This window comes from Carettochelys insculpta, chromosome 31, assembly GCF_033958435.1.
Source record: "Carettochelys insculpta isolate YL-2023 chromosome 31, ASM3395843v1, whole genome shotgun sequence".
NCBI lineage: Eukaryota > Metazoa > Chordata > Testudines > Carettochelyidae > Carettochelys > Carettochelys insculpta.
Genome location: NC_134167.1, coordinates 1,443,103 through 1,465,211, shown reverse-complemented (window position 1 = coordinate 1,465,211; position 22,109 = coordinate 1,443,103). Strand labels below are relative to the sequence as shown.

Sequence of the window (22,109 nt, the reverse complement as noted above, 5' to 3'; positions counted from 1 at the left end):
CTCCTGAGCGATCTGACTTGTTTTCTCCTCTCTTGATGTGTAGTACCAATAATGGGCCATTTCCACCCTGATGAATAGACCTTGTCAGCTCTGTCCCTCTCCTTTACTGAGACTCCCCACTCCCCATTTTTAAATACTCGTCTTAACCCCCAATCCCTCCAACTCATGCACCTGACAAAGCAGGTCTTTGCCTACAAAAGTTTATGCTCCAAAATATCTATTAGTCTATAAGGTGCCCCAGGACTTCTTGTTGTTTTCGAAGATACAGACTAACACGGCTACCTCTCTGACACTTAACACAATACTAATCACTTTTTAAAAATAAGGATTGACTGCTCTAAAATTCAGCCTATCCAAAGTGCCCCGGCAACAATTTGTGAACACCTTGTCTTAGAAAAGCCCACACTTGAATCTCATCAATGCTTTCTCTCTTTATCACCCAGGATGATGGGGGAAAAACAGGAGGAGAGCATATGCAACACAGTGAATGATCAAGCAGATGAAGGAGCGCTCCAGTTCCAATTTCTGGAAACAAGGTAATGTGCACAAACGTTCTTATGAATCAATCTAATTTAAAGACTTGACACTGCAAATTAGGAAGAACAAGCACAGGACAAACTATTGTAATTATGCAAAATCAACCAGTGGACTAATTGAAGTGACACACTATCAACAAAATTTGTATGTTTAAACACTGTGGTGCGTAAAGTAATGAGAGGGTTATGCTGGTGAAAACTGTCTTAAGATGTGAAAGTGCACTAGCAGAGGTGCCTTTTTTAAGCCTGAGTTTGAAAACACTGAAAAGGCATCTTTTTTTTTTCAGTCCATGGCCCAAAGCTTGCTTTAGTGAGCCTGTGTCATTCCATGGACTCCAATGAGCACTGGTTCAGTTCACAGTGACTATGATGAACTTGTTTTCTTGCTCTCTACTGAAGGGAAACTTGTGCCATGAGGTTGGCATGGACCAACCGTGAACACTGAGTGAGCGCCACAGTGAGTTCGATTGCTATCTAAAACAGTCACATTTCATCCGATACAATCATTTATTAATCGGTTCTTTATTGACTTTAAGAAGGCTGACATGGCCCAGTGGGGATTGAAACTTGCTGTCCTTTGGGCTTTAGATAGTATAAACTTCCTACATGAGCTAATAGAGCCCTCTTCACTGTTCTTGACTTTAGAGCTGGTTGATCTTGTTTAGCTTCTTAAATTTCAATTAAAGATTCCATATAGTTCAATTTTGACCGGAAATGAGGGAAGTTTGTTTTGAGTAGCCTCTTTTGTGGATTTCTGTGGGAGAACGGGTTGGACCTACTCTGTGGGTAAGGACTAGTAATTCAGGCAGACACATGGAGTCTGTAAACTTTCAGTTTGCTTTCACATTGAATAAGTTTGATGGTTCAAGTGGCTACTTAATGGTTTGTTTAGCTTAATAGAAAAACTAGAAAAATGAAAAAAGCACATCTCCGTACAAGTTCTTCAGTTCTGTACATATGTAACCCACCACCAATAAGCTAGGCAACATACAAACTCCAAATACTCCTCCAGCAATGTCTGACCTTTTACTAATCTTGACTGCCAGATCATACAAACTTAAGGCTCTTTCTTCTACCCCAGCATTCAGCTGTTGAGTACTCTTCAAGTAGTCCCATTAAAATAAACAAGAGTACTCCCTAGGTTAAGCACCACTGAATGTGAATAACAGTAGAAGAATCTAGTCCTAATTTAGCAAGAGACCTGCTGCTCTGTTTTTAGACAGTAGTCTTGTGGAAAATCAAAGAAGAAATATCTCCTTCTGCAAACTTAATATAAGATGTAATACTAATAATGCTCCATTTTAACACTCTTGGTGGGCCTGCTATCAGTTGTTAAATCAAGAGGTGAAAAAAGAAATATGTGAGCCTGAGTGAGTCCCCAGACGCAATGGCTACAGTTCTTATTATCTTTTTAATATACACACAGACAGTATCAAAGACCATGCCGAGGCACAATTCACTCTGGTAAGGTGTTAACACGCATGTTTTTGGAAAACAAGAATATACAGAAAGAGAAGAGATTACAAACTGCAAAGAATTGCCTTTAAACAAGTAATATGTGTGCAGTAGCTGTTAGAGTGCTAAGTGCTTTTGGTACAGATGCATGAACACTATTCATGAAGATAACAGCTTCTAAATATAATATGTAGCGAAGGGCTATCCTTATAAGAACGTAAGTATGACCATACTGGGTCTAGCCCAATATCCTGACTTCCAGTACCAGATGTGTCAGACAGAGGGAATAGAACGGGGCAGTTATTAAGTGAGCCACCCCATGTTCCTATCATAGCATCTGGCTGGAAACACCCAGGGGTTTCCATCCCCAACCATCTTCACAACTACCCATTGAATGGTAACAGCTAATTTAAACCTCTTATATTTAGCATGTGTTGTTGGGCTTATGTTTTCCATTTGCATCATGCTTGATGCATGCCATCCACTGTGCATCAAAGGACTTTGATCACTGTGCCTTTGGCTGATGGCATAACACTGTTATCAAGATGTAATGGTACAGTGCACTAACAGTAAGCCAGGTTGTTTCAGCTTGCATTGGCCCACAAGTTGCCATATTGTTACGTACACTCTGATCTCTGTACACACATCTCTGCTGCTGGCAAAGCTGCCTGAAACAGAGGCTTCTGGAAGATTGACACCTTTTTGAAAGACAGGCAAACTCAGGAGAAATGAGATGCAAGAAATCAAACTCTTGCTTATCCTCTTGGTAACTTCCATAATTCCACAAGAAATGGCTATAAAGCACCAGTTGCATGGCCTTTAACTGGGCACTTTCTTCTGGTGGAGGTCAGAATGCATGTTCCTCTCACACCTTGCTCACCAAGCAAAGTAGTCAGGAGGAATCTGGGGCACAACTATTGAGGTTTTTTGGTCATAACTGAACAGATGACTGGGACGAGTAATTTATGACCTGTTCCTTCATTGATCCTGTCGTTTCCTCCTACTTTCCCACCCAGGATGAAAGGAGGATTATCAATGTTGTTGGATTGGTGGAGCCCACTTCAATATTTGGGCTATACCTAATGATTGGTGGGATTGAGTTGCTTCTATAGACGTGGGACAAGAAGTGGGTGCACAACTTCTTAGTAGGAAAAGAGAATTTCTGTGCCTCTGTGGTGAGTTCACTCTCGGTCTGCAGGATTAGGTCAAGAAGGTGAGACTTCTGCTCAACACAGAAAGAGTAGTGGTTGCACTATGGCAAATAGCTATACCAAACGGTCAGGGAAGTTGGAGCAAAATCTGAAATGGAAGTCCTCCATCTTTCCAAGTAAATTTCTGCAAAGAGGATGCTGTGGGGGAGAGGAAATGGTGGGCAGATGCTGTGGTGTGGGGTCAGGGTTGGATCTCACATTGCAATGGCAGAAGCTCCTGTCTTGTGCTAGTGTTCTCAACTCCCACTTCTGGCCATTGCAACTTGGCTTGCAGCACAACTTGGCTGTGGCCCACAGGACCAAATTTCAGTGAACAGTGCTGCAGCCCTGGGCCTTGGATCACAATGCCATGGGACTTAAACGCCTTCTCCAATGAACAGCCTGGTACAAAGTGCCCCTTTCACGCCCCTACCCTTTGGGTCAGCTCTGCAAAGCTGTTAGATTGAAACTGTTTGGGTCCAGGGTGTCACAAAATTCATAGTGGGTACGTTGTCGTGTTATGGCGAACATGCCTGTGATCCAAGTGGTTGATGGACCAAAGTAGACATTTTATGAATTTATTTTCCTACCTTGCCAAATTCTGCCAACCTTTCCAATCTCTTATCCTGGAAGGAGTTCCATTAACATGAACAGTAGAATCTGTCTAACGTTTTTATGCAGAGTTTCATTCTGAAACATCTACATCATAAATTTTTTTATTTGTCCTTGTGTTCAGTTCCTGTACGGTTGTCATGGAAATGTATTACACATCCTTTGAAAGATGCTTAGTCACCCTCCTTTACTTTTTCCATAATAAGATTCATTGCTGGAAACTTTCTGTCCTGTTTGTTTAAATCCTCTTTTTTTAGTATATGTCTGCAGAGAGAAACACGCAGTGTGTAGCCATTCAGCAGAGACTAAATCTTACTTCCATAAGAATTATACATACACATTTAACTTGTTTACTGAACACACATATCTTCACAAAGCTTTGAGTTATGCTGTTGACTTCCAGTAGTAGGTAGGATGGAAACGAGCACAAGGATAAAAAAAATGGAGGATTAAAAAAGGGGAAGAATAATAAAAATGTCTTTTTTATTTTTTTTTCTTTCCTGAAGAACACAGCTATTTTGCATTCAGCCACACTGCCCTCCCCTCTTGGCAATATATATCTAAAATGACTTACAAATCCTTTAGAATTTCAGATATTTTGAGGGACTTTTCCAGTAGTCTTTCCCTGCCTTGGCTAAATAAAGCACAATGTTAGTAATATCTTCCATTTCCTTAGTTTCTCAGCTTCTTACAACCCTTCATGTATTTATCCACACTGTACCCCTGTGAGGTAGCACAGCCCTACCACCCTGCATGCTTTGCCCTAGAATGATCACACTGAGAGTCCGTGATGGAATAGGGAATTGTATCAGGGTTTTCCACACCCCAACTGGTATCCTGTCCTCCGGGCTTTCCTTCCTCTTGCTGGTTTAAAACCAACCAAAGCCTATTACTTGAGCATGGCAAATAAAATACAGTAACTATTTGATTCAAGTGAAATTCATCCTTGTGCAGAGGGCCAGGATAATGTTTCTGCCTCTCTGAAGTCCCGCTGATTCTGGGTAGGTCAACAGATGAGGGCTGTTTTGAAAGTAGATGGGGAAGTGGATGACTTACAAAATATAAGGATCTTTACAGAGTATGGCCCTGCCGGAGACCCTGGCACAAAATACACCGCTGACTAGAGGTGTGCTGTAAGTTGATTGTCTGGGGCAAGCAGGGAAAAGAGACCATAACAGTTATAAATAGAGCAAAAAAATTCAATGTCCCATCTCCACAAAGGACTTGCACAGAGTGATGTAATGACTTGGTTAGCTGTGCAGGTATTAGGCATGGATATAACAATTGTCTCATTCACATCATCAGGTACAAAGAAAGGATGAAAACATTTTTCCAGCTCACAGATAATTTTGAAGCTATTGTCTGAGCTCTGTAAGCACACAGAGACTTGGGCACCCTTCTCAATGAACCAAGCAGTGGTTTTACAGTCAGATTAGAGAAAACAAGGAGCTATTTGCTTTCCAAATACGTTTGCTCCTGATGGAAGGAAACTGAACATTTTCAAAAGAGAAAACCCCAACAAAGGGAAATGTGAAGTAAGGCTATGCATGCCTACAATGCTGCAAGAGGTATAACTTTCAGTGTGGTTAGATATTCACTTGCTAGCAGCATAACTGCTGTAGCACAGCCTCATGGCGTGAGCACAGTTTTATATGCAAGGCCCTAGGTACTTATTCAGGCAGGTAGCCTCTGCCATTGCCCATGCTGCTGTTTTTAGCACACTGTCTTCACTAAACTATTTGCACGTATGTATGCCCAAACTGGAAATCATACCTCCCAGTTGCAGTGGACAAGCTACCCCAACATCCTTCCGAAGACTCGTCAACTCAGTGAAAGGATACTGAATTCACAAGGAAGGTGTTAAATACAACACACACTCACTCACTCTGAACCTCTCTAGTCTGGCACCCTCCAGACCTGACAGGTGCTAAACTAGAGAATTTACCAAACTATGGAAGGTCAAAACAAAAAAAGTAGTAATGTAGCATTTTAAAGACTAACAAAATAATTTATTAGCTGATGAGCTTCTGGTGGGGCAGACCCACTTACTCAGATCTAGAGATAATGCTGTACTGGAAATATGTCAGTATTATCTAGCAGCATTGCCAACACTTCCATTGCTTACTGGGCTCTTGGAAGACATTCAGGGCTAAATTAGAGCTAAACAACAGCACAGGATTGGTTCTAGGGCTAGTATTGTTTAACATCTTTATTAATTATCTGGATGCGGGAGGGATTGCTCCCTCAGCAAATTAGTGGATGACACTAATACAGGGGGACAGGTAGATACACTGGAGGGTAGGGATAGAATCCAGAGTGACCTAGATAAATTGGAGGATTGGGCCAAAAGAAATCTGATGAGGTTCTACAAGTCCTGCACTTGGGATGGAAGAATCCCAAGCATTATTACGGGTTGGGTGCTGACTGGCGAAGTGACAGTGCAGCAGAAAAGGACCTAAGGATTGTGGTGGACGAGACGCTGGATATGAGGCAAGTGTGCCTTCGTAGCCAAGAAGGCTAACTGCATATTGGGGTGCATTAGGAGAAGCATCTCCAGCAAATCTAGGCAAGGTATTATTCCCTTCTATTTGGCACTGGTGAGGCAACATCGGGAGTATTGCATCCAGTTCTGGCATTCTCCCCCCGCCCCCGCAAGTATAGAAAGGATGTGATTGCATTGGAGCAGGTCCAGCAGAGGGTAACCAAAATAATAAGGGGCTGGAGCACGTGACCTATGAGGAGAGGCAGAGGGACTTGGGCTTATTTAGTTTGCAGAAGGAAAGAATGAGGGGAAATTTGATTGCAGCCTTCAAATTCCTGAAGGTGGGCTCTAAAGAGGATGGAGAGAGGCTGCTCACAGTAGTGACGGATGGCAGAACAAGGAGCAATGGTCTGAAGTTACAGAAGGAGTGGTGTAGGTTGGCTATTAGGAAAAGCTATTTCACCAGTAGGGTGGTGAAGGACTGGGATGTGTAACCAAGAGAGGTGGTGGAATCTCCATCCCGAGGGATGTTTTAGTTGGGGTTGATCCTGCCTTAGGCAGGGGTCTGAACTCACTCCTAAGGTCCCTGCTAGCCCTAGGAGTCTATGATGATTCTATCAGAGGGGTAGCTGTGTTAGTCTGGATCTGTAGCAGCAACGAAGGGTCCTGTGGCACCTTATAGCTGACCAGCATCTGAAGAAGTGAGTTAACTCACGAAAGCTCATGCTCTAAACTTTTCTGTTAGTCTATAAGGTGCCACAGGACCCTTCATTGCTGCTATGATGATTCTAAGAACACTGACAGCCAGGACTCCTGGCTGTAAACAAACCTCATGGAACTACAAGAAACTCGGCCACACTGATGATAAGTGCACATCTGGCTAACAAAAATCATGCCAGATTATGGATGTTGCTGGATGAGAGAGGTTCAACATATATAATCATTCATTCATGTTCTGGATCTTGCTCTTGGAAAAGTTGTTTATGCTGTCTCTTAATGAGCATTTTTGTTTTCGAGTAAGTTAATTTAGCAAGAAATATAATTTCTCTATATTTTATGGGACTGAAAAATAACTATACTAAGAGGCTGTTTTATAAATCCTTCAGGGAAAATGGGACTTAGTTACTGATGGTTAGATTTTTCCTTTTGCAAAGTGTCAGTACGTGCCCTAGGGACTGCTTTAACCCTTATTTTGAAGGCTTGACTAGGAGTTATGCCATATGGCTAGCCCTTTTGGAGAGACATCACTCTCTTAACCATTTTTTCACAGGAGTTTTTAATGTCATATCAAGTCCTTTTATAGATCATTGATTAAGTCCTTTTATATAGCTGTTTTGTATCTTTTCATATCAAACATAGAAACTTTGGATGAAGTATTTTTACATAGAAATTTTGTATCTTGTAGAATAGTTCCTCAAAATAAGTACGGTAAAGAAAATGTCTTTGTATGCCGCCACCCCCTCCCCTTTTTTCCATTTGGTTTGCTTAATTGATTGCTCTGTTGAGTTGAGTGAATGAGGTGTGAATGGATAAGGTGTGGGAAAACAAGCACCTCCAGGTACTTGGAAGGGTTGGAGAAGGGTGAAAGCCAGATCCAAGACCAATGGGAAAAACAGTGGGACCTGTGAAGTGGGCTCATTGAAAAAAGACTGGACATATGGATGCTTTGGGAATCACCACAGCAAGTGCCTGAATTTGGAAGCACCACCCTCTGTGAAGGTGAATGAGACACTGTCCAGAAAAAGGCCCACAGATGTCTAACTGCATATGCATATGATGGCTCTCACAGTTTATGCATATGCATGTGATGACTAACTGGTGTCAATCTGCATGAGAGGGAGGACAATATAAATCTGATGTGCATCTGATGAAGTGAGTCTGTGCTCACAAAAGCTCATGCTCAAAACTTTTCTGTTAGTCTATAAGGTGCCACAGGACCCTTCATTGCTAATATAAATCTAAGGCATCTTGCAGAGGGACCCTGTGTCTTGTCTTGTCAGCACTGGTGCATCAATCCAGATTGGCAGAAGCCAGTCCCACACCTCCCCTCATCTAACTCATGTGGCCAGTGCAGATAGAGGGAGCAGCTGTTGGTAAAAGCAACAAGATGGAGTGATTGTGTATGTGTGCAGCATATCATATGCATATAAGTGTTGACTGCTTTATATGTTTTTCCAATAAATGTGGCATTTTGCCTTTTCCCCTGAAAAGATCCTGTGCAGTAGTTTAAGTACAGCACTTTATATGAAAGCAGATATAATTGTTTCCTTGAAGTTGGCTGTTTTCTAGCTCATCGACTGAGGAAGATATCAAATTTGATAGCGACGATAGAAAGTTTCTAAGTAAAGCTTCGCACAACTGCGTGATTTTGGGTGATTTTTAGGTCATTTGCTTGGTGCTTCAGCTGTCTTTGTGCAGAAACCAGAGAAGACAGGTTTTTCTTCTGGCTTCCTTTCAGGCATACCCATAAGACAGCACAAGATTGGCTTAAAACTGGCCAAAGCTCACTTGGAATCAATCCCAAGTAAACTGCTGAGCAAAAATGATCCAAGTCTCCATTTTGAAGGGTATTCCAGAACTAAGGTCCATTTGCTGGCTTCTGTGCTATCATTTCATGTGCTTCCTTCATGCAAGGATTCTCTCCCCACCACCTCCCCAATATGAAGTGCCAGCCATGGAAGACACATATATGCTGGTAACTTTTCCTTTATTTACCTCCTGGTTTTAAATTGTAAATTCCTTGGGGTGAGGGTTAATCTCAGCTAGGGCCTCTCACAGCTAACGAAGAGTAGTAGTAATAAATATATGTAATTGATTGGATGGCAACTGTTTCATTATACTGATAACATGACAGATAGCTCATGATTAGTTGTCATTTAAGTCTGAACTTCAGATACCTTGACCTCAAAACAAGAAAACTATAGCAACTTCTTAAGTCTTTGAAGTAATAAGCTGTTCCCAGAAACAACTTTTTTCCCAGTTCAGCAAGTCCTTGTGAGTTTTGATAGATATTCTAGAATAGTTTTAAAAATGAATTAGGAGTTCTGAGAGGAAGCATGTGTGCCTCCTGAGAGACTCCACAGAGTATTCTCATAGCAGTTCTTGAAGGAGGAAGGTTACAAGAGCCAAAAAAACCCTCCTTATTGCTTATACCAGCAATACTGTGAGGTACTAAGAGAAATGAGCACGCGATTGTGTTATGTACAGTTTGTGTATGTACATATGAATAGGAGAGCTGGTTCAAAGTTTTCCTCAGTTTTTTATGGAACAATAGGGTTTTGTTTTGTGTTTTTCACTTAAGTGGAAACTGTCTTAGAAGTTGTCTACTTGCATCAGAAGGTTTTGGGTTTTTCTTGGCAATCCATCTTCCACCTAAATCCCACTTTTGTTTCATGTAAGACATGAAAGGGGAAAAGGATCCAGAACAACTCCATAGGTTACCATGTATACATTTGGTAGGTAGTATGGACTAGGGGATAGTATAATGACCTCAGGTATGGGAGAAGTGGCCTGGGAAAAGTCAATTCCTTACACCATGCCTTAGTTTCCCCATCTGTGAAATGGGGGATGATGAATTACTGCCCTCTTGTAACGTGCTTTGATGTCAATTGATGAAAATGCTAAATAAGAGCAAGGCATTACCCTACATATTAATATTACATTAATTTTCTCTCTCTCTCTCAACATATAATTTTGAACTGTACATACCATATAATAAAAAGTTGTATGAATATTTATTGTTAACTGATGGGATTTTTCCCAAGCATTCCAAGAGGGATAAGTGCCTACCTCCCATTTAATTTCCATGGGAGTTCAGTGCCTCACCTCATTAGCCTGTTCTGAACATTGCTTGCCTCAGTTGCATGATAACCCACAGCATGTTACAAGGGCAGATCAGGGAAGAATGTTCCCCCGACCCCAATCTGTTTTGCAGGGTTCCTTGTGTGCAGTCACACATGCGTAGCAGGTAATAATGTTATTTTCCTGTCACTCATAAAAGTAATTCTGTGTGCTCTGGGGCTTTTTTTTTTTTAAATAAGTGCTCTTGAATCAATCTGATATGCAGCAAAAGAAACACTGGTGAGAAGATGGAACAAAAGAGAGGCTGGCAATGTCACTAACTTCTCCAACAGCAGAGAGAAAAAGATGATTGCTATCATCAAGTATTTTACTCACTCACCTGTACAGGGTTTACCCCAGCACCAAAGCAATACATAGATTTCAGGTTGTCCATCCTTCTTCTTTCTGTGCAAGAACCTCAGCAGCCAAATTTGAGGTCAGTATGGAGGAGGAGGCCTGAACCTAAAAGGAGGCAGAGGGATAACACTACACTGGTGTAGACAGTACCTTCTTAGTTCACCCCTTCCCCACCTTACTATAATATCTGAGCTCCTAAGAGTTTTCCAAGAATCTATCTTCACAGCACCCCTTTGACGTACAGCAGTAGTCCTCTCTGCACTCCATACAAATGATATCCCATTGGCATCTCGGAAACCTTTTCTAGAAGATGGAGGCTTCCAAAATTTACTTCTGAAAATCTTGCATTGTGATATCCCAAGACAGGCCTCCTTAATTGGAAATGTGTGTTACCCCTTTCATTGCAATCCTAAGCAGACCTTTGATATTGTTGTTTGTGCAGCGGGGTGAGTGTGTGTCTGTGGGGATTGTATTTCCGTACTCAAAGGTGCTTTCTGGCACTTGTACTAGAGTCATGCCTGCCAAGGGTTTAATAAAACTAGAACATAAAAGAAATCAGACATAATTAATGTTCTTATTGGATTTGACATCTGGGCATAGTTGAGAGAGAAAATGCAATCAGAGAGAAATGGCATTACATACAAGGAGAATTCACATTTCTTTTTACATATTTGAAGCCAGATTACAGTTGTGCATGATTCTTGGATGTGTTGTGCTCAGCCCAAGAAATTAACATTTGTTCTCTTGCTATCCTCTTTCCCTCTCAAAATTAATGTTTTAATAATATTGAGGTAACCTGCTTTCTTTCAGAAATCTGATTGAACTAGGTATTAGCACAGGAAGAGTAGCATTTTGTGTGCTTTTGAGTCACCTTTCCATGTTTTACATGTTCCTCTTGTTAGCGTCTTTGGCACATTTTTCATTTTTGTAAGTAATTCTTTATTATATTGTGTATTTCCTCCAGCTCATATATAGGGGAAGAGAGATTGAGAGATTAATGTTACCATTCTGAGGTTCTGAATGCCATGGTTAGCTGAGCACTTACCTGCAGAAGGTGGCTTCTTTATCAATGGGTGAAATTCTGTCTGATTCTACTATGTCAGGCTAGGTTATCCGAACTTTTGCTCACAACTTCTGGTCAAAGCTTTCAAATATAACTCGTGATTTTCAGGGACCCAACATGAGACACCATAAATGAGTTTCATACTTCAATAAAATACTGCACATTCTCTTTTCTGAAGCTAAGACCCCTTTTTAAGGTGTGTCTCAATTTGGGCAGTGTGGTGGGGTGTGTGCCCTGCAATGGACAGTAAGGGGTTTATCGATCCCTGGGGAGGCAGTGCAGAAAGCACCTAATAGTAGAAGTGCTGTGAGGACTACCCAATCATGAATGGGCAGCCCAGATAAGAAGAACAGTGGGGCTCCTGACTGGCTGTTAAGAGTAGTATCCTGAAACTTGAAGTACGGGTTGAAGATGATGCTAGGGCCATGGGGGAGTGGCTGAGGATAAAATATGGAAAGGTTGGAGGGAGTACAGCATGTTGCTGCCATCTATCTATGCGGTCCCTGGGCCAGTACCCAGAGTTGTGGGCAGTCCTGGGCCACCCTGCCTCCCCATTCAATGCTGAGGAAGGAGTTGGCATATCAGACTGCAGTACTGTCCCCTGTAAGGGGGGAGCACTGAGTCTGACTCAGTCAGAGGGCTGTGTCCTGAAGAGGCTACTGCAGGCCTTGAAAGGAAACAGGTTGAGGAAGAAATATTACAGCCCTGAGACCTCCCCAGAAGAGGGTGCACTGCCTAGCAAGGCTAATTCCCAGCACAGCCACCAGGAGGAGATGGTGTGGTAAGCCACACCCTGACAGAGTCACCAAAAAAAAAAATTAGTCGTTACTGAGAATCTTGGCTTATACACTGGAGAACATGGCTGGTGTCTCCTTTGCATTGTCTAACCAGTACAAAAAGTGGGTAGAATCAGGTCCTATATAATAGGGCCCTACCAAATTCCTGGTCCATTTTGATCAATTTCATGGTCAGAAAGTTTTAAAAATTGTAAAGTGCATTATTTCAGCAATTTAAATCAGAACTGTCATGGTGGTGTAATTGCAGGGTCCTGACCCAGGAGGGAGTTGGTGGCGATTGCAGGTTTATTGTAAGGGGGAGCTGAGGTACTGTTGTACACTTCTTTCTGTGCCTCTGTTGGCAGCGCACTGTCCTTGGAGCTGGGTTCCCAGCCAGCAGGTGCTGTTCTCCAGTGGAGGGCAGATCACCCATCACGAGTAGCTGAGCAGAAATAAGGGAAGCAATACCACAAAGCTTCTAAAATAACATTTGGCCCTCCTCCTTCCAGAAATTCTGTTTTGGGTCAGGGCCCCATGTGATAGATGCTGGTCTCCCCAGTGATAGCTATAAAGAACAGGATAAAAGTATAAGACGACTAGATTTCGTGGTCTGTGACACACTTCACTTACTTAATTTCGTGGTGAATTTGGTAGGGCCCTGTATATAAATAATATGATTACAATTAAATTAAAAATGCCTAGCTCAGCTGTATTACTCCAGATGAGGTTGTATATAACTAAAGCTTCATTAAGACAATGTCCTCTGCTGATTTTAAATCAAAGATACCTTCAGCTCAGACAAAAGTAGGTCAAAGTAGTTTAGGAACACAGTGCTAACACTGTAAAAGGTGGTGTTTGTTTTTGTCCCCCCTACCCACCCCCCAGGGGATCTATTATACATTCCGGCCACTTACTACATTGCTCATCAGCCGAAACCATTTCAGCACTTTGTACAGTTCCACTAGAGTAGAACTTCTCTGGAAATTAGAAAGCACAGTGTGTGACAGTAAGCAGCAATTAAAACCTGGGATGGCAGATGGATGTAGGTAAAAGAAGCCTTCATGTATCACAGGAAATGAATAGAGGAAATATATGTGTTGCATAGGGCTCTCCATTGCTTTAAGTTCCAAGCACCTAGTAGGTCATCCCAGACCTAGCATGTGGCATAATGGCTATGCAAGTGTTCCAGTTGTTTTTTTTTTTTTTAAATAAAGTTAAAAGGCCCTTCACAGTTCAGGAAACAATCACCTCCCAAGGAGAAAATAAAAGGAAGAGATGAAAGGTAGCTGAGGAGAGACTGCATACATAATTCAATCCTAGTATGTCCAATACGTACAACATTTGACAAGAGTAATTAAACATCCTTTGAGATGTTTTATCTGCTGTGGAATATAATATACTGAAACTGTGATAACCTAAAAATTGCCTGACTTCTAAATAGCGTGATACCTTATTTGGTTCAGAAGATGTGTAAGTTGCCATATGTTCTAAATATAAGAGCACAACAATTTCACTGTATCATTTTGAAAAAGTTTTGGCACCTAATTTCCAGAGGTGCTAAGTAGGACTAGTTGTAAATTTTCCATCAAAACAGTTTTTCAATGGGAAAACGGTTTTTTAATAATTAGATACTTTTTCTGAAGAAACGAATCTAAAAATTTCCACTATTTGTTTCGTGTTTGATTTTCAGATGAAAAGCAAAATATTGTAGCCAAAAGTTGTAGCCTTTCCATTTTGGTTTGCCACTGCAGTTTCCACCTCATTCTATTCTCAATGAAGTGGCCACCCTATGTAGTCTACATCTCCCGTGTTTCATCATGGTCAGGGACACTCATGGTGCAACATCCCCACATGCTAAAGAGAAGAATGGGAGCAGAGGCACCCAAACTGCATCTCCTGTGGGGGTTGTGCTGTTTCCATACAGTATAATTTTTTTCAAGAACCCACCCATTTCTGCTAACTAGCTCAAGCACTGAAGTCCTTTGCAGCCACTTGAAGAGAGAAGCCAAATCAGCTTTCCTGAATCTTCAAGAACAACAACAAGTCTTGTGGCACCTTATAGACTAACAGACATGTTGGAGAATAAACTTTTGTGGGCAAACACCTGACTCATCAGATACATGGCGGGGGTTAAGAGGGGTATTTAAAGAGTGGGGTCCCAGTAAGACTGACAGGATCTAGTCACTCAAGGCAGAAATGCCCTATTATCAGTAGTATGTATCAATAGAGGAAAAAACAACCAAGGATTGAACAGAGACTGGGAGGGGCTGGCCCCTTACCAAAGCAGCTTCTCTGTGCTGGGTGTTAACATCTCCACATTAGACTCTGACAATGGGCCACATCCCCACTGTCTGACCTGACTTGTTTTTTCCTCTTTTGATACGTACTATTGATAATGGGCCATTTCCACCTTGCTGAATAGACCTTGTCAGTTCTGGCCCTCTCTTTTCCTGGGACCCCACTCTTTAAATACCCCTCTGAAACCAACCCCCCAGTCATGCATCTGATGAAGCAGGTCTTTGACCTCGAAAGCTTATGCTCCAAAGCGTCTGTGAGCCTATAAGGTGCCACAGGACTTGTTGTTCTCAAAGCTACAGACTAACACGGCTACTTCTCTGATATTGTCCTGAATCTTGTAATTTGAAAGCATGACAATGTATTTGAGCTGCCAGTAGATGGTACTCTTCAGCAGATACCTATCTCTTCAGTAGGCATCCTTCAGTCTGCATAGACTATGGATCGCGCCCTTTAAAGTTTCAATTGAGGACTTCATTTACAGCGTCTATTGTAACTATGAAGACCCACACGAGAGTGACAGTCCTTGTTGCATCTCTTGCAGATGTGGTGGGTGTCTGGCAAGTCCTTATTGTGCTTTCTGTGCTCTTGCTTCTCCTCTGCTAGCTGTCTGATCTTCATCTCGCCCTTCTGAAGGCCCTTGTGTAACCGCTGCCTCCATCTGCTGCAGTTGTCTGCTAGTTCTTCCCAGTTGCCAGCTTGATGTCTACCTCTCTGAGGTCTCTCTTGCAGACATCTTTGTAGCGCAACTGGGGGCATCTGGGAGGTCTTTTGCCAGAGGCTAGCTCACCATACAGGATGTCTTTTGGAATCCTTCCATCGTTCATCCTGTGGACGTGGCCAAGCCAGCGGAGCCGACGCTGCCTGAGGAGGGTGTGCATGGTTGGGATTCCAGCTTGCTCGAGGACGGCGGTGTTGGTCACTCTGTCCTTCCATGATATTCCAAGGATGCGCCTGAGGCAGCCCAAGTGGAAGACGTTCAGCCTCTTTGCCTGGCGGGCATACAGGGTCCAAGTCTCGTTGGTGCCATAAAGGAGGGTGCTGAGGATACAGACTCTGTAGACTTGCATTTTGATGTGAGTGTACAGCTTGTTGTTATTCCACACTCTCTTGCTGAGTCTGGACAGAGTTGTGGCCGCTTTTCTGATCCTCCTATTTAGCTCAGTGTCCAACGACAGGGTGTCAGTGATGGTGGACCCGAGGTAAACGAACTGGTGGACGACCTCCAACGTATAGTTGTCAGTGCTGATTGATGGGGATTCAGCAACATCCTGACCAAGTACGTTTGTCTTCTTTAGGCTGATGGTAAGCCCAAAGTCCTTGCATGCTTTGGAGAACTGATCCAGCAGTTTTTGAAGCTGGTCTTCATCATGCTGTTCGCAGACGATGCTGCTGTAGTGTCTCACACACCCATCTCTTCATCTTCTGGTTTTATATAATACTCCGATACCAGAGCAGTGGGAACAATTGAGTGAAGCTATAAAAAGCAGTCCAAAAGGATGTTGCAGGCAGCAATAATATTAAAATGCAGCTTTTATAAAGCACTTTCATCAGGAGATCTGAGTCTTCTACAAAGGGGAAACCAAGGCACAAATGAGGCAAGTGATTGTCCCAGGATTGAAATGGAAGAGCCAGGACTTGTGCCCCAGTCTCCCCTGTTCTGAGTTGCAGGCAGTGGTTCCTCCCACATAGCATCTGTGTTAAAGACGTGGTGGTCAGCTGTGTATACTACAGGATAACATTTTCCATGCAGCCTCCAAACCAGAGGGCAGACTGACATAGGTTAGGAGTATGCAAAACTCTATACAGGTTCCCCAACACCCAGTGCCAGAGTCCTTTATGGGCTGAATCAAATGCCCTCTGAAGCCAGTAGGGAAAAATAAATCCTCCTTGTTGCAAATAAAATTGTGATGTGGAGTAAGGACTGAACTTAGAGTAGGAAGCAGAGACTCCAGGCATAGCATTCGGGTCAATGAGTCAGGTTCTGCACTCTCTGCCTGAGCACTCGTGTATATTTATTTCTACACACTAGCAAATGACAGTCCTGCCTGCCCTTCTGTGGTGCACAGAGTAATGAACTCTCTTATCCAATTGTCTGTAAACAACGCCTTCATTAATCAGCTTGGAGTCATGTTTGAGGACGTGGTGCCAGTTTGGAGAACTGGGTTCTTGATATGCTCTTAGTTGCCTCTCTCTCTCTCTCTCCCTATATATATATATATATCCTGGAAGTTGCCATTTACAGCTGTGTTTTTCTTTTAGCCACAGGAAATCCCTTCTCTTGACTCAGAGAGGTAGATTAAATGCTCTCCTTCTAACAGCAACATCTGTGCTTTGCTGAGAATCAGCCAGAAGGGGTTCTGTATGCTAATCAGCTTGATGACAGTAGTGTTAAAAAAATATATATTATTTTCAGGTGGGAACAGGTGCTGTTTGACACTCATGGAGGCAGACAAGACTGAGACCATCATTTAGTCCATATGGTCACAAAGCTGAACAGCTACAAGTCCCATCTCTCTCTCTGTATGTATGTGCATTGATTGTTGTTTAGCCACTTGCTTCTTTTTTTGGCTAGGGCCTAGATCGAAATAACTTACGTCATTTGCAGGGTGCAAACGGTGTAATTTATTTTGAGCTGCATTATTTCAAACCCGGTGGAGGTTACCCTGCCCCCTGGGTTCGAAATAAGGGGCTATTTTGAACTTCCCGCTAACCCTCCTATGACAAGGGTTACCAGGAATGAAATACCACGCTCGAAATAGCCCTGCTATTTTGAGCATGGTGTTGGGCCATGCGATTTCTATTTCAGGATCCAAATACATCCCAAAGTAGAAACCATAGTGTAGCCTTAGCCTTGAGATTAAAGTTGAAAAAATCGTGTGGATCAGTACAAACCTCAATTCAATAGCATGTGTTTACTGCGCAAGAGCTTGCAAATGATAACTCCAGTTTTAATAATTGGGAGGAAAAGATACTGTGTGCTGAAGTAATTGCATTAAACAGTGCAGCTGGGAGAAATGAATTCACATTTCTGTCCTGGAAGGGGCAAGGCCTCAGGGCAGGGCTTGGGGCTAGCCTCCCATAGCCAGTGCGTCAGCGCTGCTGGATGCAGCAAGGCCGACAGCCCCCATGGGGCAAGTTGGGAGAGGGGACCCAGCTCCAAGCCCCCTAGGGCCTGTGTCATGACTTGAATTGTGGTGCTGAGTGCTGCCTCCCCCGTCCCTCTTCCCTCAGAGCAGCGCAGTAGCACTGCCATGGCATTTCAAAGGGGCATAGAGCTCCATCCAATGCTGCTGCTACTTTGGTAGATGCAAGGGCTAAAGTTCTGGGCCACTTTGAAATGCCCAGAGCGACTGGTCAATTTACACCCTCCCTCCCTGTCAGCAGGTCTGTGAGCCACCTGGGGCTCTAGTGGCAATTTAAAGGGCTCAGGCCATAGCGATTACGAAGACACCAGCAGCAGCGGCCAGAAGCCCCAGGCCCTTTTAAATCACCATGCCCTGGACACCTGCCCCCTCGGAGGCCCCGTTTGTCTTCTGCATCTTATGTTATGAGCCCAGTTTCTACTCCTGCCTGCTGCCTACTTTGTTTATTATTTGCAGTGTGCAAACACCTGCGCATTCCAGCCAAGATCAGGGACTCCTGATACAAGTCACTCTATACGCACTGGAAAACACTGCCCCCTCTAAAAAAGCTTGCAATCTGATGAGCCAATGCAGATGCAGGAAATACTGTTTTTAGGACCAAGAAATGCAGAGGCCCCAAGGGCCTGATTTTTCAAATGCTGAGCACCGGTGTTCCCAGTAAGCTGAGTGCTTGGGCAGCAGCCCAGGAGAGATTGAGGTGCTACCCAGCTGATTAGCAGAGTGCCCACAGCCAGCAGTGTATTTCTCTATTGGCAGTGCACATTGCACAAGCTTTGGTTCACATAACAAAATTTATTCCACCCCAGGAAGGAAAAAGTTAGCAGAAACACGACTGAGCACCCTCAGTTCCAGCTGAAGTCAGTGGGAGCTTCCATACCTCTGAAAATGGGACCCTGTGTGAGTCCTACTCAAGCACATACATGCGGTCATTGGTAGAGCCAGGAACTGAACTGAAGTCGTATGTCAGTGCCTCATTCTCAAGGCCATCATTCCTCTACTGTTCACACTCCTGAGGTTAGTGTTTTCCATCCACTTACCTTGAATTTCAGGACTCTTACTTTTCAAGGTGCTTTGAAATATTTGTCCCACAGAAATATATTGTCAGATCTGCACCTGAAGCTTCTGGAAAATGGAATAACAAAACATTCTGAGGCTGCAGTGAACATTTGTGGCAGGTTCAGGGGGTTTGTGCTTGCCATTTTGGGTATCACCCAGGTCAGTAAATGTTCTCTTCCTATGTGTCCTAAAGCACTGGGAGCCTATGGGCTGTGATGCTATGGTTCAGCTCTGCTTTCAACAGCCAGCCCACTCACCTCCCTTCAGCCTGGTTGCCCCCTGGAGGGTGATGCCAGCAACAATTCTCCTATTCCCAAATATGTCCTTCCCAGGTTCTTAGCTACCAGCCACTGGACTTCTGCTCTGGAGAGGCATGCATGAAGATGTGCAACTAGCCTTCTCGACACTAGCTTCCATTAGCATACACACTGCATACTGGTTTGAGCACCAGAGACCTGCTTTGTTTTGCAAATAAAAAGAAAATCACAGATTTGAAAATAGAATAGTAAGGGGAACTGGAAATATAGAAATTATACGAAAAATAAACAAAACAAAACAGCAGAAATATAGTATTTTAAAGACTAAGAAAGTGATTTATTGAGTGAAGTGCTTTCATGGAACAGCCCCACTTCATCAGATCAATCTCATTTCCAATACAAACTGACACTTATAAGTACAGAGGGTCAAAAACAAATTGCAATAAAAATTGACAAATCAAATACATAGGAGGGGGAAGAAGGGCTGGGGGATGTTAATTGTCCTGCCTGAGATAATTACGAGCATCAAAGGAGGGAAGCAGTCCTTGTAATGCGTGAGGTAATTGATGTCTCTGTTCATATCACAAGTTAATGTGTCAAATTTGAATATGAACTCAAACTCATAAATTTCTCCCTCTAATCTGTTTTTAAATTCTTTTTTGCTCCAGAAGACAAATTCTCAGGTCTTTAACAGAATGGCCCACTTCACTGAAGTATTCACTGACCAGCTTATGTGTATTGAGACTCTTGATGTATGCTCTGTGTCAATTTATTCTTTGGCGAAGGTTTAGCCTACTCTGCCCAATGTACATGGTGGCAAAGCATTGTTGTTGTAAGTCAGCCATAAAAATGTTAGCATACTGTGGGGCCATGCAAGTGCTCCTGGGTTTCCAGGTTTATGGATTTTAGGCAGTAAATAGAATAATCCAGGGCAGGGGTCAGATGGTGTGTCTAAGTGAATTTGGTCTCAAGCAGAGGCAGGGAGTTCTTTAAGTAGAATGTGTAGTGTCTTTCGGAATTCCAAAGTGGGATCTGAGGAGAGAGGTCTGTAAAATGTGGTGTTGGATAGTTGTCTAGCTGCCTCCTGTTCATAGTCTGACTTATTCATGATGATGATAGCATCCCCTTTGCCAGCCAGCTTGATTATAACGTCCGAGTTGTTCTTGAGACTTTGGACAGCATAGCGTTCAGCACAGTTGAGACGGTATTATATTTGGTGGTGTTTGCATATAATTTCAGTCTATGCGTGGTTGCAGAAGCATTGTATATAGAAATCTAGATTGTCACCACACTGATCTGGGGAGTCCCCATAGAATTCTCCTCCTTTTGGTGTTGGTAGGGGGCATCTAGTGAGTCAGACTGATGGTCATGGTGTGTTGGAAATATTCTTACATGGAGATGATGAAAGCAGACCTCGAGGTAACCACAAAATTGTATTAGGTTCATGGAAGTGTTGGGGCAAAAAGAAAGACCCTGGGATACGAGTCTCTTCAGCTGGTTTGAGTTTGTAGCTTGAAAGGTTATCAGTATTGTCTGGTGTGTTGTAGTTGTTGTAATGGTAGTATCCTGAGGTATGAAGTAATTTAGATAGTTTATTGTCTTTTCTTTTTTGCAGGGAGTGGAAGTATTATAGATTGCTTGTCTAGTGTAGGAAAAGTCACACTCTGTGGGGTCTTGTGTGGAAGCTTGATTATTGAGGAGAGTTTCAAGTTCAGAGGGTCATTCTTGATCCTTTCCTGCTTGCTGTACAGGATACTGGTCAAGTGGTTCCTCAGTTTTCTAAGAGGGTGTGCGGCATAGCTTGTCACTGTAATCAGTGTAGTAGGTTGATTGTAAAGGGGTTTTCACTGTCAATCCCTTGGGTACGATGTCCATCTTTTTGCATTGGTTTTGTTTTGTCCGAGTACAGACTAATAAAGCTACCTCACTGTTGCTATTCAAAAAACTATCAGTAAGGCACAATGTCAGGCTTCACACTTCCATATCAGGTAAAATTTTCTTTTTTTTAATGTTTTGACTTAAAATACTTTCTAGGATCCAGGTTCACTGACAGCCTGCTGGCTGGAGGTTAAAAATTCAGTCCCAAGCCTGCTTTCAAAGTCTGTTTCTTTTCCCTCGGTCTCTGCAGATGCATGTGGGGAAATTCCCTGGTGACATGAACAGTGGCCTGGGTTAATGTATTTCCATTAGCTTTAATGCTTCATCATTGGCTCTTCCTGGGCTGCCCAAGGGAGAGCAACTTGAAAGCAAGTTTTGGGTAAACTCCTGGATTGGGAGTGGCCTCTTCCTCCTCCGCTGCTTGCCATCCTGGTTGAGGTGTAGCTGAAGTTATTTATGTACGCAAATACAGACTCTTCATCAGAGTCTATGTACATATATGGGCCACCAAGTTCAGAACATGACAAGCTTCCATTGAAGACCTTCCTTGGTATACGTTTACAGTGCAATAATGCAGTATGCACTCAGGTGGTTTAACCTTCTTTTCTCCCCTTGGAGTGCTTGTAGCGCATGGGCAACTGGAGCCTGTGAGGGCCCTGAGCGCAGGGAGGGCCACTCACATGGACAGGAGGGGACACCCCTTTTAGCAATTGAAATTTTGGCAGGGCATGGAGGGGTGCGACTCCCAAGTGCGACTGTGAGTAGTGTGATTGTCATGGGGTAGAAACCTTTCTCTTTTATACCTGTGGTGTTAGGTACAGACCACTATAATTGTTGTGCATTTATAAATATTCTGCTTCACTAAATAGTTCCCTTCCATCTAACCAGTGGATACATTGGAACAACATCATTCCTATTATTTATTTTCAGAGCCAAATATTGCTTATCTCATTGTGGAGTGAAATTCATCCACTGGGGGCTTACCTGTTGTTAGCCGATGGCCGGGTCATGTGCAGTGAGGTATTCCCCTGGGTCCTAAACAACCCAGTTTTTTTTTACTGTTAGAGCAGGGAGCTGCTAGCGCACTCACCCACGGCCAGGCCGTAGTAACCAAACGGTTAAAGTTTTTTTGTTGTGCCGGCTGTGTTGCGGTGACAAAAGGATAA

At 43.0% G+C, this 22,109-nt stretch overlaps 1 protein-coding gene across 1 annotated transcript in view; it reads left to right on the top strand.

The window, feature by feature from the left end:
* The first annotated feature begins 457 nt into the window (after nucleotides 1-457).
* LRRTM4 (leucine rich repeat transmembrane neuronal 4) overlaps nucleotides 458-22,109 on the top strand; it is an 882,974-nt gene continuing 861,322 nt past the window's right edge. The window contains exon 1 of the mRNA XM_074981699.1: nucleotides 458-536. The gene's annotated coding sequence lies outside the window, so the exon portion shown is untranslated. The remainder of the gene's footprint in view (nucleotides 537-22,109) is intronic.